The sequence below is a fragment of the Mus caroli genome, unplaced genomic scaffold, assembly GCF_978045245.1.
Source record: "Mus caroli unplaced genomic scaffold, Mus_caroli_1 scaffold_12, whole genome shotgun sequence".
NCBI lineage: Eukaryota > Metazoa > Chordata > Mammalia > Rodentia > Muridae > Mus > Mus caroli.
The window spans coordinates 58,769,999-58,786,203 of record NW_028227267.1 but is presented as its reverse complement, the minus strand read 5'-3'; the positions used below and the strand labels follow the sequence as shown (position 1 = coordinate 58,786,203).

The 16,205-nt window shown below is 46.0% G+C and overlaps 1 pseudogene; it reads left to right on the top strand.

Annotated features, from left to right (window-relative positions):
• Positions 1-8,508: 8,508 nt before the first annotated feature.
• LOC115029317 (small nucleolar RNA SNORA17) lies at positions 8,509-8,626 on the top strand (annotated as a pseudogene).
• The last annotated feature ends 7,579 nt before the right edge of the window (positions 8,627-16,205 follow it).

Genomic DNA, 16,205 nt, shown 5'->3' with positions numbered 1-16,205 from the left:
GGGCTTACAGGGTTTAGGGGACTGAAATTCAAAGTTTTCAGAAACCCTGGGCTATGGTTTATATTTTTTTATTTTTATTTTTGTTTTTTTTTGAGACAGGGATTCTCTGTATAGCTCTGGCTGTCATGGAACTCACTCTGTAGACCATCGAACTCAGAAATCCACCTGCCTCTGCCTCCCAAGTGTTGGGATTAAAGGTGTGTGCCACCACTGCCCGGCTTTGTGCTATGGTTTCTAACTTCAGGAGTTAACAGGAGCAACAGTCATGGATCTGGCAGCGGTGACAGATAGTTTTCCTGATGAGGCCTAGGTGAGTGGAGCCAGCGCCCAGGCCTGTGAGCAGGTCTCCCACTGGTCCCCAGGGGGAGTCAGTGAGCCAGTTACCATAGCTGCCACGTGGATGCTGACTGTGTCATCTGGACCACAGTTCTGTAATGTTCTGAGCCTTACAGTCTCAGAAACATGAGTGGAATGGTGACAGGAAAGCACATTGTAACATTACTTTGATAAAACACGTTTTGCTTGATTTTGATCGAGAGGCATCATGCAAAGTCTTTCAGAAGTCCTCGTTTAATACTTACCAGTTACAATCTTCTGTCATCTGGGTTATGTTCCCCATGGTCATCGCAGAAATAATTTATGAACACATAAAGATGAGGGCCCTTCCACCCTCTCATGCAATGACATTTATTGGTTATCTTACTTTTCTTTTTTGGGAAGGGATGCTGATGTAGGTGGGTTGAAGGGGAAGGCCCAAGACAAATGTGTGTGCAAGGCAATGTGTGCCCCTGTGCTCTGGTATTGAGTATGGCCAGTGGGGAATGGGTGGCATGGTCACAGGAAGAACTAAAGTATACAAGCCCAGGAAGACTGGGATAGGGATGGGGAGGGTAAGGGATGGGAGGAAAGGGGAGGGGAGGAGAACTTCATCAATGTGGCTATGGGAAAGCCATCATCTCCACTGGGATATTTTCTGCTGAGGCCTTTGGTTGGGTGTGGGGAGGAAAGAGCAGCCATGCTCCTGTAGGTAGGCCCTCACCTGTGTGCTATAGGGAAGCTCGTTACACTGACTGGTTCCCCTCAGAGTGAACCTGGAATCATGCCTCTGTTTGTCCCTGGAACCTGAGGAGAAGGATTAGTTGTTGCTTAAGTCTCCCCCTGGGAAGGAATTTTGCCAACACTACATTCTCTGTGGAAATTTTATTGGTCTAGGAGGGAGAGAGGATAGAAGAAACATGTTGGAGAGCCAGGAAAGCCAGTAGTGTAAGCCCAGTCCTCAAGGCTGGAAGATTCAAGACCCAAGGATAGCCAGAGTTCTCAGTTCAAATCCCAAGGCAGGAAAAGACCAACTTTCAGCTTCAGATACGCAAACATTCCCTCTTATTCGGTTTCTCTGTCCACAGAGCTTGACTGATCTTCATCCACATGATGGGGAGCTGTCTGCTCTCCACCGTGGACCAGTTCCAATCTCCATTTCATCCTGAGCACCTTCAAAGACACAAAAGGATAATGCTGTTCATGGAGTACACACAGGGCCTCAGAACGTGACAAAGGGAAATGGGTGTAAGTGGGGGAGGGTTGGATACATCATATGCCCTTGAGGACGGTACTGTTTCTCATCTCAAAGACTTAGAATTTTTAAGGGAAAGGTAGGCCTGATACTAGTTAACAGTACAAAGTTTTTATTTATTTCTCTCTATATTTTGAATTCATTAAAAAAAATCTTGTCTCTCAAGGAGGCACTTGAGCAAGTACAGGATATTGGGGAAAAAAGTCAAGGTATTGTTTGTCTGTCCCTTTGAGTTAGACATGAGGGAGACAGACACACATCATCGTTCTAACTGCGGGGCCCTAGATGAAAAAGAACAGGGCACTTAGGACAGCAGGGCAGTGTAAGGTCCTTTCTAGGACTTCTAGAAAAGGTGACTTAGATGGGAAGGGAAGAACATCCTGTCACAGAGTATGAGCCAAGGCATTGTCACACTGCATGTGAGATGAATCTGGGTAAGTGGGCTGGGAAATAGCATCACAGTCACAAGAGAGTATACAGCAGAAGCTGGCATGAAACTATTTGTGGTGCTCAGCAGGGACAGAAGCAAGGGCAGTAGGAACCCCAAGACAGAGTGCTTGGTTCTGCCTAGGAGGTAAGGGTCAGTCACCACCCAGAAGTTTATGAGAAGGATGGACTGGGTGAGGATACACTTCAGGGAGAGGACACCTCACATATTCTCAAGGGCATGCGTGCTTATGGACTGATCAATTTTGACTGGTACAGTTGCAAAACTCCCCCATCACCTGACATAACCCACACAGGGTTGGACCCTGTATCTACGTATTTATCACAGGTCCCAGATATCGGATGCTCAGCTTGTGGTGATGGGCAACACTTGATCCATGCTGGCCTGTTAGTTTTTTACTCTTTAGACTAGCAGTTCTCAACCTGTGGGTCATGACCCGTGCAGGGGGTGGGGGTGTCACATATCAAATATCTGTGTATCAGATATTTGCGTTATGATTCATAACAGAAAAATATAGCTATGAAGTAGCAATGAAATATAGCTATGAAGTAGCAATGAAATATTTTTTTATGGCTGGGGGACACCACAGGAATTGTGTTAAAAGATCACTGCACCAAGACTGAGACCCCTGCTTGCTTGCTTTCTTCCTTCCTTCCTTTCTTTTTCTTTCTTTCTTTCTTTCTTTCTTTCTTTCTTTCTTTCTTTCTTTCTTTCTTTCTTTCTTTCTTTCTTTCTTTCTTTTTTTCTTTCTTTCTTTCTTTCTTTCTTTCTTTCTTTCTTTCTCTTTCTTTGAGACAGGGTTTCTCTGTATAGCCCTGGCTGTCCTGGAACTCACTTTGTAGACCAGGCTGGCCTTGAACTTAGAAATCCACCTGCCTCTGCCTCCTAAGTGCTGGGATTAAAGACATGTGCCACCATGCCTGGCTGACCCACTGCTTTAGACTAAAGCTGAGGAGCTCCCAGGCCAGATGTGGATGCCATGCCCTAGTCAGAGCTGATCCCCAGAGGGACACGTCTGGAGCTGATATTATGGCTCTTTGGGGGGCATGGTTCCCTTTTTTAACCTTAGTTATTGAGCTCTGCAGAATTTTCCCAGATTGTTCTTCCAAAATAACCCCTCATATTTTGATATTAAGTAGACTTGGCATTATTTCTACCCAAAATTATAATATGCATTTAAGTCCAGTTCCCAATCCACCAGCTTAGACGATGGCTAGGTATGCTGGCTTTAGCATCCAGCAGGGCTGGTTGTTTCCAAGGTGTAATGCAAGCACACCCAGGCTGATATGGAGGATAGACAGAGAAGCAGAAAGAAGCCACACTGGGCCTGATTCTGTCATAGTGCCCACCCTTCAGTGAGTGTGTGACAATATTACAAGACCTGCTCATTATGAATTCTAAAAATTCTTGTTCATTAGGAGGCAATGTCTTCCTCTTCCTTGGGACATAGAAGAATGCTAGAGCATCACACATTCTGGGTGCGTTATACAGCTAATTAATTTCTGCATGAAGATTTTAGTTGCTTTCTCCGTGCTATGAATGAAGTCCACATGATCTCCAGTCTGTTTCTATGGTTTCCTTCCTCTGTTCAGATACATTAATCGGCCTGTCAGTTTATTATGGATTTTGGTGCCTTTCTTTCCATTCAAATCTGAGTCCACATTAATTTAGTCTTCATTTCAACAGTGTTTAAAAATAGAACAAAACTGTTTTGACTAGCACACAATCAAGTGCTAGATGGTGAAGGGATTTCTCCCAGCAGTCTACACCGCCGTTGCCTTTTTCTTGTCATCTCTGAGATGTGGCTGTGTTCCCCTGCCTCAGAGCAAGGTGAGACAGCTGCGGTTTTCTCAGTGATTCTCCAGGTCAGCCAATCATCTCTGCCAAGCTCAAAAATGCACCTGCACTCCCAAGGGTAACCCCAGCATAATGCCCTTCTGGAGGAAAGATGAGCGGTGCCATTTTTATTTGCGGTTCAAGAGCCTCATCCAAAGATGCTGGGATTGTCAGTCATACTTCTTCAAAGAGGCCAAGCCTTCAGTCCAACTGCTGCTGCAGAGCATCCCCCTGCAGTGTTGCTGGCAGGAGCTCTTGTTGGCTCAGGACACAGTGTGCTGCCGAGGTTAAGTACACGAGTCTTGGGGCCAGGCCTGGGACAGGCTACTTGTCTCTCTTACTGGCTGAGAGGGCTGGAGCTACCTTCTTCCTGACTTCTCTGAACCTCCCAGTTGCTTACCTATAAGACTAAGGGAACAAAGGTCTACCGTTGCTGGGAGGTTCAGGGGAGACAACATCAATAGCTTCTGCCATCTTTCATAACTTTTGGTAACATTTGGGTCTTGAATGCCACCTAGACATCCAGAGTGATGCTATTAGTAGGTAGTATAATTTTTAGGAGATGGGGCTCTCTAAGAGGTATGTAGGTCATTAGGGTGTGCCCCTAAAGAGACCGTGGTCTCTTGCTCCCTCTTTCCTGCTCTTTAGCTTCCTAGCCATGAGGGGAGATGCTTGCTCTACAATGTGGCTGCTGTTACTGCCACCCTGCACTCTTATGGGAGGCCTGAAGGTGATGAAGGACTTTCCCCATTCCCACCCCCATCCCCCAGCAGAGCACAGGCTGGAGCCTCCTAAAATAACCAAATGGACCAAAGAAACGCTTACTCCCTATCAGTTGTTTATTTCAGAAAGTTTTGATGCTGACCAAAAGCCAGTACCCAACATTGGTGACATGCTAAAGCCAGTACCTACCACTGGTGGCATGCTAAAGCCACTACCTGCCACTGGTGACATGCTAAAGTCAGTTTCTGCCACTTGTGGCACGCTAAAGCCAGTCCCTGCCACTGGTGACATGCACTCTGAGCCTAGTGCTGCTTGTTGGCCCACATGTCCCCATGTCTTCTGATTGTTTTGAGACAAAAAAGGCTCAGGCAGTCTTCAAACTCACGATTCTCCCGCCTCCGCCTTCTAAGTGTCGGGGTTTGGCCTGACTGATTTCTTATTTTTCAAAAAGCATACCTGCTACATTTGTTAGACACTTTTTTTTTCTGTACACGATTCAGTTTTATTTCCATAGCAACCCTGCCAGAAGGCACTCCTACTTCTCTGAAGCGAATGAGGTCCTTGAGGCTCAGCAGTTGAGGCCAGGTCATGTGGCCCATCAAGGACAGGGTCAGACCTTGTTCTGGTCTCTGATTTTTGTCTTTCTTACATTTTTGAAGACTGAAAACCTCATTGCCCTCAACTTTATAGTTTCTGCGTTGTGGGCAGGAAACCCTCTGTAGCCGTCTAACAGCATTGCAGAGTGGTGGCTCAAACAGCAGGAACATATCTTCCTCTTCTGGAGGCTGGAATCCCAGCCTGGAGGCTGGACTGCAGTGCTGGCAGGTGTGTGTTCTCAGTGTACTTTGTTTAGCTTGCAAATGATGTCTTTTTCCTATGTCATATGGTCGTTTCTCTGCACGTGCCCAGTCTCTTCTAGTAAGACACCGGTCATATAGGACTTGCCTATCCTAATGCCCTTTTTAAAAGGTCTTTAGCTCTCTAAAAGCTTTCTCTCCCCATGAGGTTATATTCTGAGGTACTGGGTATTAACTAGGGCTTCAGTAGACACATTGCTATATCAAAGAGAGCTTGTTATAAATATACCCACAATGAGTGTCACTGTGATTTGTCACATTTGATGGTGTCATAAGAACCTGTTTCTCATCACTGTTGGGTAGGCTATAAAGAAAAAGGTCTGTGCATGAACTTGACATGGGCCCATTGTGACCCTTGAGGTATTGAAGTATCATTTGGTGATAGACTGGAGCATATCAGGGAGGAGATATGTTAATGGTCGTATTAATTATTTATAGTCTGTATATACATATGAATACACATATATGTATAGAATTCTTATTAGTATATGTAGGGACTAAGGTACACATATTTGTATCTAGAGAGTAAATATTATGACAAGAGCATGTATTTTGTATACATATAGACAGTGTGAGTGTATGAGTGTATGTGTGGTATGTCTTTAGTGGCCGTAGCATGTATTATATTTTATCTATGCATATATGAATATGAGCACACAGTATACACATGTATACAGTCTGTTTGTGGTAGCATCTACAATGATTATGATACACTCCTTTGGCTGCTAGGGATGTCTTCCTTTCTGATCATAACTCATCATTACTGTCTCGAGATGCTTTTGCCTCATTTCCAGCTGCATGCACTACAGCTTCCTTAGAGCTTTTAAGCCACCGAGTTTACCTCATTTTGCAGTAATGACAGCCCCAGGAAATGCACAGATTGGATTAGCACACAGCACTGTTATTTCGGCACCCCAGGGAGCCACAGCTGTGATTCACAGCTGCGAAAAGCTGCTTCAGCCCCACTCACGTTCCTTAAATCAGCAATGACCTAAACAAATGGACCCGGATGCCCAGGGAATTCAGCTGGAGATGGTGCTCTGGCAACTGGAGGCACACAGGACAGAATGAAAATGTAATAGCTGCCAACAGCTGAAGTTGCAAGCCCGAATTTATGGATTTGTCAAGTGTAGTCCTCCAGAGCTCAAATCCCTCCCAGAAACTGCCACACCGTTTAAATGGAAATGTGGTAGCAGTCCCAGGCTCCCTAACTTTCTCATGTCATGGAAATGTGTGCATCTGCTTCTCATGTAACATTTTCAAGGCAAACCAGCTCAGTGCAGTACATTTTTAGAGCTCCTAACAGGAGTGAGATGCAATGTAGGATTCCTAAGGAATTCACAAACTAGCAAAAAAGATGTATGCTTCCAGCAGCCTGTGACAGGCACAGGGGAAGCTGGAAGGAAGGATGAGGTAGGCAGATGGGAAGGAGAGATTAACTCCGAGATGTGTGAATTCTGAGGGAACTATCAGTGAGACATTTCTCCCTGGAGAGAATATGGGATCTGGGTCCTCTCAGACTTTATTGCTTCCTTTGCTTGGAGTATATGCAGGGGTGGGGTGGGGTGGGATGGGGTGGAGTGGGGGAGCCAAAGGAAGCGTGCTGATGTACTTGAGAGCAGTGGTAGTGCCAGTGAGGAGAGGAAGACCTTGTGAGGTAAGGCTCTGCAACGATGGGAAAAGAAAAGCAGCAGAGATGAGGAAGAGCAGGATTTCTGTCTTCTCAGAGGATTAGGACTGAACACAATACCTATGCAGAACACAGCATAGGCAGAGCCCAGTGCTGGAAACAAATCCTCACAGTGACACACTGGCAAATGGTAACTGGGGAAGAGCAACAGGGTGTGAACATTTTAGTTTGCCCAAGGGCACTTTGACAATTTTTTGACTTATTGATTACTTTTGTTCACTTTCTACCTTTTGGAAGCTTTAAAATAGTTTAGAGTCTATCTATCTATCTATCTATCTATTATTTATTACCAATCTTCTCTTACTGATTGTGGCTCTTATTTGTTGGACAACATTTTAATGATCTTAAAATATTGCACTTAAAGCAAGAAGTGGTGGTACAAACCTTTAATCTCAGCACTCAGGAGGCAGAGGCAGGCCAAGCTCTGTGAGTTTGAGACCAGCCTGGTTTACAAAGCATGTTCTGGGACAAGTAAGGCTACACAGAGAAACCCTGTCAAATACAAAAACAAAAACAAAAACAAAAACAAAAAACCAAACCCAACAAACCAAAAGGTTATATTTATCATCAAAGCACTCTCAAGGCTGAAGCAGGATTGTGGATTAAAGGCTACACAGTGAGTTTTAGACCAGGCTGGACTCCATAGTGAGAACCCATCTATTTTGTGTGTGTGTGCCATTTTTTTAATTAGATATTTTCTTCATTTACATTTCAAATGCTATCCCCAAATCTCCCTATACCCCCCACCCCCGCCATGTTCTCCAACCCACCCACTCCTGCTTCCTGGTCATAGCATTCCCCTGTACTGGGGCATATGATCTTCGCAATACCAAGGGCCTCTCCTCCCATTGATGGCCAACTAGGCCATCCTCTGATACATATGCGACTAGAGACACAGCTCTGGGGGGGGGGGAGGTTGTTCCTCCTTAGGGTTGCAGACCCCTTTGCAAAAACTCAAACATGAATAGTCAAGACGATATGCTATACCAGAGCCCAATAACCCTGAGAAGTGCATTGTAGCTGAAGCACAAGACAAGGACTTCAAAACAGCAGTTGTGAATATTTTCAAGGACTTTAACAGAATATAAATAAATACCTTAACAAAGTTTGTGAAAATACTAACAGTGGGATGAAGTAATGGGAAAAGTTAACAGAGTGAACGCAGAGATAAAATCACCAAAAATTACCCAAACACAGATACAACCGGAAATGAAAACTTTAGGTAGTCAAACAAAACCTCAGATATAACCCACACCAAAGCAGAAGACAAGGAAGAGAGCACCTAAAGTATTGAAGACAAGGTATGTGCTGATGAGATTTATGTCAACTTGACACAAGCTAAAGTCATCTGAGGGCCGGGAACCTCAGCTATGAAAATGCCTCCCCTGCTCCTAGAGGCTACACGGGTATGGCTGCTGTGTTACATGTGGGTCAGTAGGTGGCAGAGAAGAAAGAGGCTAGGTCTGACCTTTGATCAGCTGAATGATCAGTAGTCTAACATTCCCTGAAGAAAGCGAGCCTGTGATGACCACTAGACCAGTGCCAGGGACCAGTCCTGCATCAGGAAAACTCAGATGGGCTCCCAGGACAGGGAATAAGCCAGAGGCATAAGTGTGGGAGAGCTGGACTTGCCACTTGTCTGCCATGTGACAGCATGGGCAAAGGAGAGATGTCTTTTCCCGACACTTGCCCCTTACCGCCTACTGCAGGTGGGAGAGTTGACCCTGGGTCACAAGAGCAGGAGAGCTGGCCCTGCCCCTCATCAGCTACAGCACTTGGGGGAGCAGACCCTGAACCTCAGCTGGGCAGCACAGTAGAGCTGGGCCTGGAAGTGGGGGATGCACATGAGCAGGCCCTAATGGTGTGAGTGTGGCCTGCCCTGCCTCGTGTCTGCTGGGCAGTGGCATAGGAGAGGGAGTGACATTCTCCTCTCTACCCTTGTCTTTTGCCATCTATGGTGGGCAGGAGAGCTGTTCCTGGGATCCTGAGAGTAGGAGAACTGGCCCTGTTCCTCACTCATTGTAACATTCTGGAGAGTGGGCCCTGCACCTTGCTTGGGCAACAGGCTTGCTTGTGGCCCTGGTTGAAAAGGTTGCTGTTGAGCTAGCTCCGAGGGCATGAAAGCAGGAAAGTCCATAGTCTGACCAACTCATATGCCTCTCAGACCCAGACCCAAGGCTTTGAATTGACCCATCCCAGCATCTACCCCATAGATGAACTAACTGCTGGAGTACATGAAAGGGCTGATTCTACAGATCCAAAATTACAAGATATCTCCATGACACAGAGCAATAACTGGCTATCCAAGAGGAGTCCCAGTGGGGTTTCAGTATTGATAGAGTGGCAGAAGCCAGAGTCCACATACCAAACCAACGAGTCATTGCGATGAGCATTTGCAAGCAAAGAAGTATGGGACACACAGTGATGCACTATAAGTTCCACAATGAGATTTTTTTTCTCTATTTGGGGGAAGGTTGCTAGGGTGGTTGCTAGGGTGGAGAGTAGATGTGAGGGGAGGGGAAGATGAGTGAGGCTGGGTGCTTGATACAAAACTCGCAAAGAACCAATAAAAAGTTTTTTTTTTTAAAGAAAAAGAAAATGCTTCCATAATATTAAGTTATAGGCAAGTCTGTAGGTCATTTTCTTAATTAGTAATTGATGGAAGAGGGCCCAGCTCATTGTGGATGGTGCTGTCCTTGGGGTGATGGTATGGTTCTATAACGAAGCAGGCTGAGTGAGCCTTGAAGAGCAAGCCAGTAAGCAGCATGTCTCCATGGCCTCTGCATCAGCTCCTGACTCCAAGTTCCTGCCCTGTTTGAGCTTTTTGTCCTGATTTCCTTCACTGATGAACAGTGGTGAGAATTTATGAGACAAACAATCCCCTTCATCCTCAATTCCTTTGGTTAAGATATTGCATCACAGCAATAGTAACCCGGCTCAGAAAAGTCTTTCTTAATATTACTAGATACATCCATGTCCAGTGTTTCCCACTTGGAAAGTCCTTGGGGCCACTTGTGGTCCACAGGCTTCAGCTGTATGATTACTGTCTGTCTGTGAGGACCAAATGAGGTGACCTAGGAGGAAGCCTGTCATAAACTGTAAGGGTTGGTATGTGCCCAAGTGCTAGAGTTCAGGAAAGCTTGACCTTTAGCTAAGACTAGTGCACAGCAAGTGCTGAGAACAGCTCCTTCTTCTGGGATGTTTACAGCCCAGCAGGGCTCACTTACAGAGACCTGGAACTGAGTCCAGTGAGCCCCTCCTTGCGCTCTGCATAATGGTCATGCTGAGTTCCCGGGTTGCTCGGTAGGCGTCCTCCATCAGGGTGAGCATAACCCGTGTAATCCAGGCTTTTCCGAATGTGTGTCTTTATTCCTGCATCACCACAGTCAGGTTTCTAGAATAAAGTTGTGCAGGAAGCCACATTAGAGAACGAGGTAGACAGACAAGGAGGGGAGAGCAAACAAGGAGGGCTTTGCTTGTATAGGAGTGATAACTCAAATGAAGATACTGAAGCTCTGGGTTCTCAGCAGTGGCTGGATGCTAATGGAGACAGGTTGCAGGCAGGTGTTGCAGCTTTGAGCTCTTGGGGGCAGCGGGATGCCAAGCATGAGCAGGCCTCCAAAGGACAAGTCTGCTCAGAGCAGGTTACCAATGAGAGTGACAATAGCAGGAACAGGAAGTGTGTTGCCAAGGCAGGAGGCAAGAACAATCTTCCTCCTGAGCAACGATGCTGAAGGGTACAAGGTTTGCAGAGATGCAGGCAGACTCCATAGGATCACTCGTGCCAGGCCTAGTGTTTCAGTCTCTCCCTGCTGACTGTAGATCTGGATGTAGAACTCTCAGCTCTTTCTCCAGCACCATGTCTGCCTGCATGCCACCATGCTTCCCGCTATGAGGATGATAATAGACTAAACCTCTGAACTGTAAGCCAGACCCAGTTAAATGTTTTCCTTATAAGAGTTGCTGTGGTCATGGTGTCTCTTTGCATCAATAGAAACCATCATGAAGACACCTGCCAAAGTTTCCTACTTGTCGTTTTGCTTTTCACAAGCCACAGGTAAGTGGCTATTGACCCTAGATATCAGTGAGTCAGGTGAGAGGGAAGGGGACCACTCAGGAGAGATCTCATCGTCCAGGAAGGAAATGCAGCAGCCTGTCATTAAAGGTTCGCACCAGAGGACTCCATTCCTTTGTTGTTACAGGAAACTCTGGGAAATGGTAGGTTGTGCCAAGGGTTGGGGCAGAAGATGTGTGGTTTTACACCCTGACCGTCACCATGCTATGCACCCGCTTTCCTCTTATCACCCAAACTTGTTAGGTTGAAGAATGAGACAAACAGGTTTGCTTGACAGCACAGAGTCACCAAGGAGGGGCAGCCATGCTACAGATTGGTGACATTGAGCAGTACTATCTGGGGGACCGACTCTGTCTCGCCAGCATGTCATTGCTTAGTTTAGAAATGCTATTGGCGTTTAGCAAATTGTATCTTATATCTTGGGTATCCTAAGTTTCTGGGCTAATATCCACTTATCAGTGAGTACATATTGTGTGAGTTCCTTTGTGATTGGGTTACCTCACTCAGGATGATGCCCTCCAGGTCCATCATTTGCCTAGGAATTTCATAAATTCATTCTTTTTAATAGCTGAGTAGTACTCCATTGTGTAAATGTACCACATTTTCTGTATCCATTCCTCTGTTGAGGGACATCTGGGTTCTTTCCAGCTTCTGGCTATTACAAATAAGGCTGCTATGAACATAATGGAGCATGTGTCCTTCTTACCGGTTGGAACATCTTCTGGATATATGCCCAGGAGAGGTATTGCGGGATCCTCCGGTAGTACTATGTCCAATTTTCTGAGGAACCGCCAGACTGATTTCCAGAGTGGTTGTACAAGCTTGCAATCCCACCAACAATGGAGGAGTGTTCCTCTTTCTCCACATCCTTGCCAGCATGAAACTCAAGAAGAACGAAGACCAAAGTGTGGACACTTTGCTTCTTCTTAGAATTGGGAATGAAACACCCATGGAAGGAGTTACAGAGACAAAGTTTGGAGCTGTGACGAAAGGATGGACCATCTAGAGACTGCCATATCCGGGGATCCATTCCATAATCAGCTTCCAAACGCTGACACCATTGCATACACTAGCAAGATTTTGCTGAAAGGACCCAGATATAGCTGTCTCTTGCGAGGCTATGCCGGGGCCTAGCAAACACAGAAGTGGATGCTCACAGTCAGCTAGTGGATGGATCACAGGGCTCCCAATGGAGGAGCTAGAGAAAGTACCCAAGGAGCTAAAGGGATCTGCAACCCTATAGGTGGAACAACATTATGAACTAACCAGTACCCCAGAGCTCTTGACTCTAGCTGCATATGTATCAAAAGATGTCCTAGTCGGCCATCACTGGAAAGAGAGGCCCATTGGACTTGCAAACTTTATATGCCCCAGTACAGGGGAACACCAGGGCCAAAAAGTGGGAGTGGGTGGGTAGGGGAGTGGGGGGGGGAGGGTATGGGGGACTTTTGGGATAGCATTGGAAATGTAAATGAGGAAAATACCTAATATAAAATATTTAAAAAATAAATTAAAAAAAAAAAAAAAGAAATGCTATTGGCCTTTTTGTCCTCTTTGTCTTAACACTGGAGAAGCAGACCCAGTGGGGGTGGGGTGGGGGTGGGAATCGGAGCTGAATCCCTCTGAATTCTCGGTGGGTGCAGCGTGCTTTGTGGTTGTATCACCTCTTGCCCTTCCCTGTGAGTGAGGCCACACTGGTAGCCTGAGGTCCTCTATGGTAAGGATATTTAACTGCCAGGTTCAGCAGAACCACAAAACAGTCTTCACCTGTAACCAGTGTGCTGGACCTGCCCTTGGTGAGCTCAAAGCTGGCCAGGAGGTCCAGGAGCGAAGAAAGGCAAACACGGGGTGCACTAGGGGTCATTCCTGGGGGCTACTCTGAACAGTGAGGACAGGACTGCCGCTGCAGCGAGAATTAGACATATGCATACGGGAATGGCTACGTACGGGGTGGGGCACAAGACTGAGTTTGAGGCCATACATCACTGTTCAGGAAAATGATGGACACAAACATTTCTAAAGACAGAATTCAGTGTTATGAGCAAGGTTCGTGCTGGGTTACCTAAAAAGAGTAAGTCAGAACGACTTGTGATGTTTCTTGTATATTTCTCAGGGCAGGGGTGGGGTGGCAGAGAGGGGTTTATCTGAAATGAAAACAAAACAAAACAAAACAAAAAAACCAAACAGCCTAAAGGAGTGTTAGTAGTCATCTGAAGAGGTAACAGCCCTGGCCCTCCCTAGTGATGCAATTCTGAGATCAAGGGAATCTTTCTAAGCCCAGATGGATGTGGCTAGAAGATCAACAATCACTAAAAACTCAAGACCATAGCTCTTACAAAGATTAAAGATGTAGAAAAGCTTGAGTGTACTAGGAGGGGAGGAATGCTGAGACATTAGGGAAGTGAGGGATTAAGGGAAGGGAGAGAAACTCCTGAGAGGGGTTCCCAAGGGAGGGACGATCCAACTACCCTGCCTAGGGGTTTTGGACTCACAGTAGGAGCAGGACTAAGATGGGGTGATTTCTGTTAGGGCTGCTTAGCAATCTGTACAGGTCAGTAGCTGAACCAATTAGGAAGTGATTCACTCTGCACTTGTTCTCCGGCTAGCCAGGGAGGTCATTGTGCCCCGTTGATATCCCCAGTTAGAGGAAGTGCAGCCTCCCCTGGGTGCAGTGTGCTCTCTGTTAGCTGCAGACTGTTGCCACCTGCCAGCCTAGGCTTGCTAGCCTTCAACCTTGCAGTGGCTTGCAGGCTCTGCTTTGTTCCCCCTCCCTGTGGCTGTGTTCTACTGTGCAGCTCACTCTTCTCACAGCTATGGAGCCACGGTTTCTTACCTACCTCATGTGCGACTCCCTGTCTATTCAGGGGTCTGGATAGGCTTCTCCCTGAAATAGGTGCAGACTTCTTCTTTTTTTTTTTTGAACAGGAATGTCTTCTTTTTATTTATATGCCTTTTCAATATTTTTTCAGGCTCTGTCCCATACTTCTTCATTTAACATTCCTTTTCTGGAAACTAGGTTTTATAACCACACACAACGGGCAAGCCATCTCTTGGTTGAGATTTAAATAACTGTGCTCCCCTTTTCTTTATTATTATTATTTTTTTAATTAGGTATCTTCTTCATTTACACTCCCAATGCTACCCCAAGAGTCCCCCAAACCCTCCCCCTCCCCTCCCCCTCCCACTTCTTGGCCTTGGCTTTCCCCTGTACTGAGGCATATAAAGTTTGCAAGACCAATGGGCCTCTCTTTCCACTGATGGCCGACTAGGTCATCCTCTGATACATATGCAGCTAGAGACACGAGCTCCGGGGGGTACTGGTTAGTTCATATTGCTGTTCCACCCATAGGGTTGCAGACCCCTTTTGCTCCTTGGGTACTTTCTCTAGCTCCTCCATTGGGAGCCCTGTGATCCATCCACTAGCTGACTGTGAGCATCCACTTCTGTGTTTGCTAGGCCCTGGCATAGCCTCGCAAGAGACAGCTATATCTGGGTCCTTTCAGCAAAATCTTGCTAGTGTGTGCAATGGTGTCAGCGTTTGGGGCCTGATTATGGGATGGATCTCCGGGTATGGCAGTCTCTAGATGGTCCATCCTTTTGTCTCAGCTCCAAACTTTGTCTCTGTAACTCCTTCCATGGGTGTTTCATTCCCAATTCTAAGAAGGAGCAAAGTGTCCACACTTTGGTCTTCATTCTTCTTGAGTTTCATGTGTTTTGCAAATTGTATCTTATATCTTGGGTATTCTAAGTTTCTGAGCTAATATCCACTTATCAGTGAGTACATATCATGTAAGTTCTTTTGTGATTGGGTTACCTCACTCAGGATGATGCCCTCCAGGTCCATTCATTTGCCTAGGAATTTCATAAATTCATTCTTTTTAATAGCTGAGTAGTACTCCATTGTGTAAATGTACCACATTTTCTGTACCCATTCCTCTGTTGAGGGGCATTTGGGTTCTTTCCAGCTTCTGGCTATTACAAATAAGGCTGCTATGAACATAGTGGAGCATGTGTCCTTCTTACCGGTTGGAACATCTTCTGGATATATGCCCAGGAGAGGTATTGCAGGATCCTCTGGTAGTACTATGTCTAATTTTCTGAGGAACCACCAGACTGATTTCCAGAGTGGTTGTGCAAGCTTGCAATCCCACCAACAATGGAGGAGTGTTCCTCTTTCTCCACATCCTCGCCAGCATCTGCTGTCACCTGAGTTTTTGATCTTAGCCATTCTGACTGGCGTGAGGTGGAATTATTACCTGTTCTTGTAGACAATTTAGTCTGTTACAATCAGCTGCGTTAGAAGTAAGACTACAAGTCAGGGAAGCAGCGCCTTCTCTAAGTTCCCAGGGTATCACAAGCTAGCAGGCCTTCGGGCACTGGCTTGCTTTCCAGCATCTTTCCCGCTCCTCTTTCAGGGAGGCTGTCTCATACCAGCTGCAGATCTTCTTATCTTCCTCATTGCTCCAGACTTCACCTTTAACCCCAACCTTCCACTTATTTACATTTATTTTTGAGATTGCAATTTAATTGCTATATGTCTCCCTTTCTTTCTCTCCTTCCACCCCCACTTCCCACATCCCCCTCCCCACTCCCCTTCAAATTCAAGGCCTCTTTTTTTGTTAATTGTTATTGCACATACACATACACATATGAATATATATATATATATATATATATATATATATATCCCTAAATACAACCCATTGAGTCCTTATGACGTTCCTTGTATGTATGTTTGCAGGCTGACCATTTAGCACCAGTTGGTGTGCTCTTCCCTGGGGATCTCAGGCTCTCCTATCCCCAGCTTTCCTCAGTTGCCTTTAGTTTTTTGTTTAGGGTGGAGGCCCATGGGCCTTTCCCGGCTCAGTTTGGCATGTCCCTTGGTGTCATCCCTGCTCAGCTCATGTTTGGATGATCATGTTGGTGAGGCTTTCCAGGTTTATCTTCTGATGTGATTGGAGACACAATCTCACAGCAAACTCCCCCATCCTTTGGCTTTTAGAATC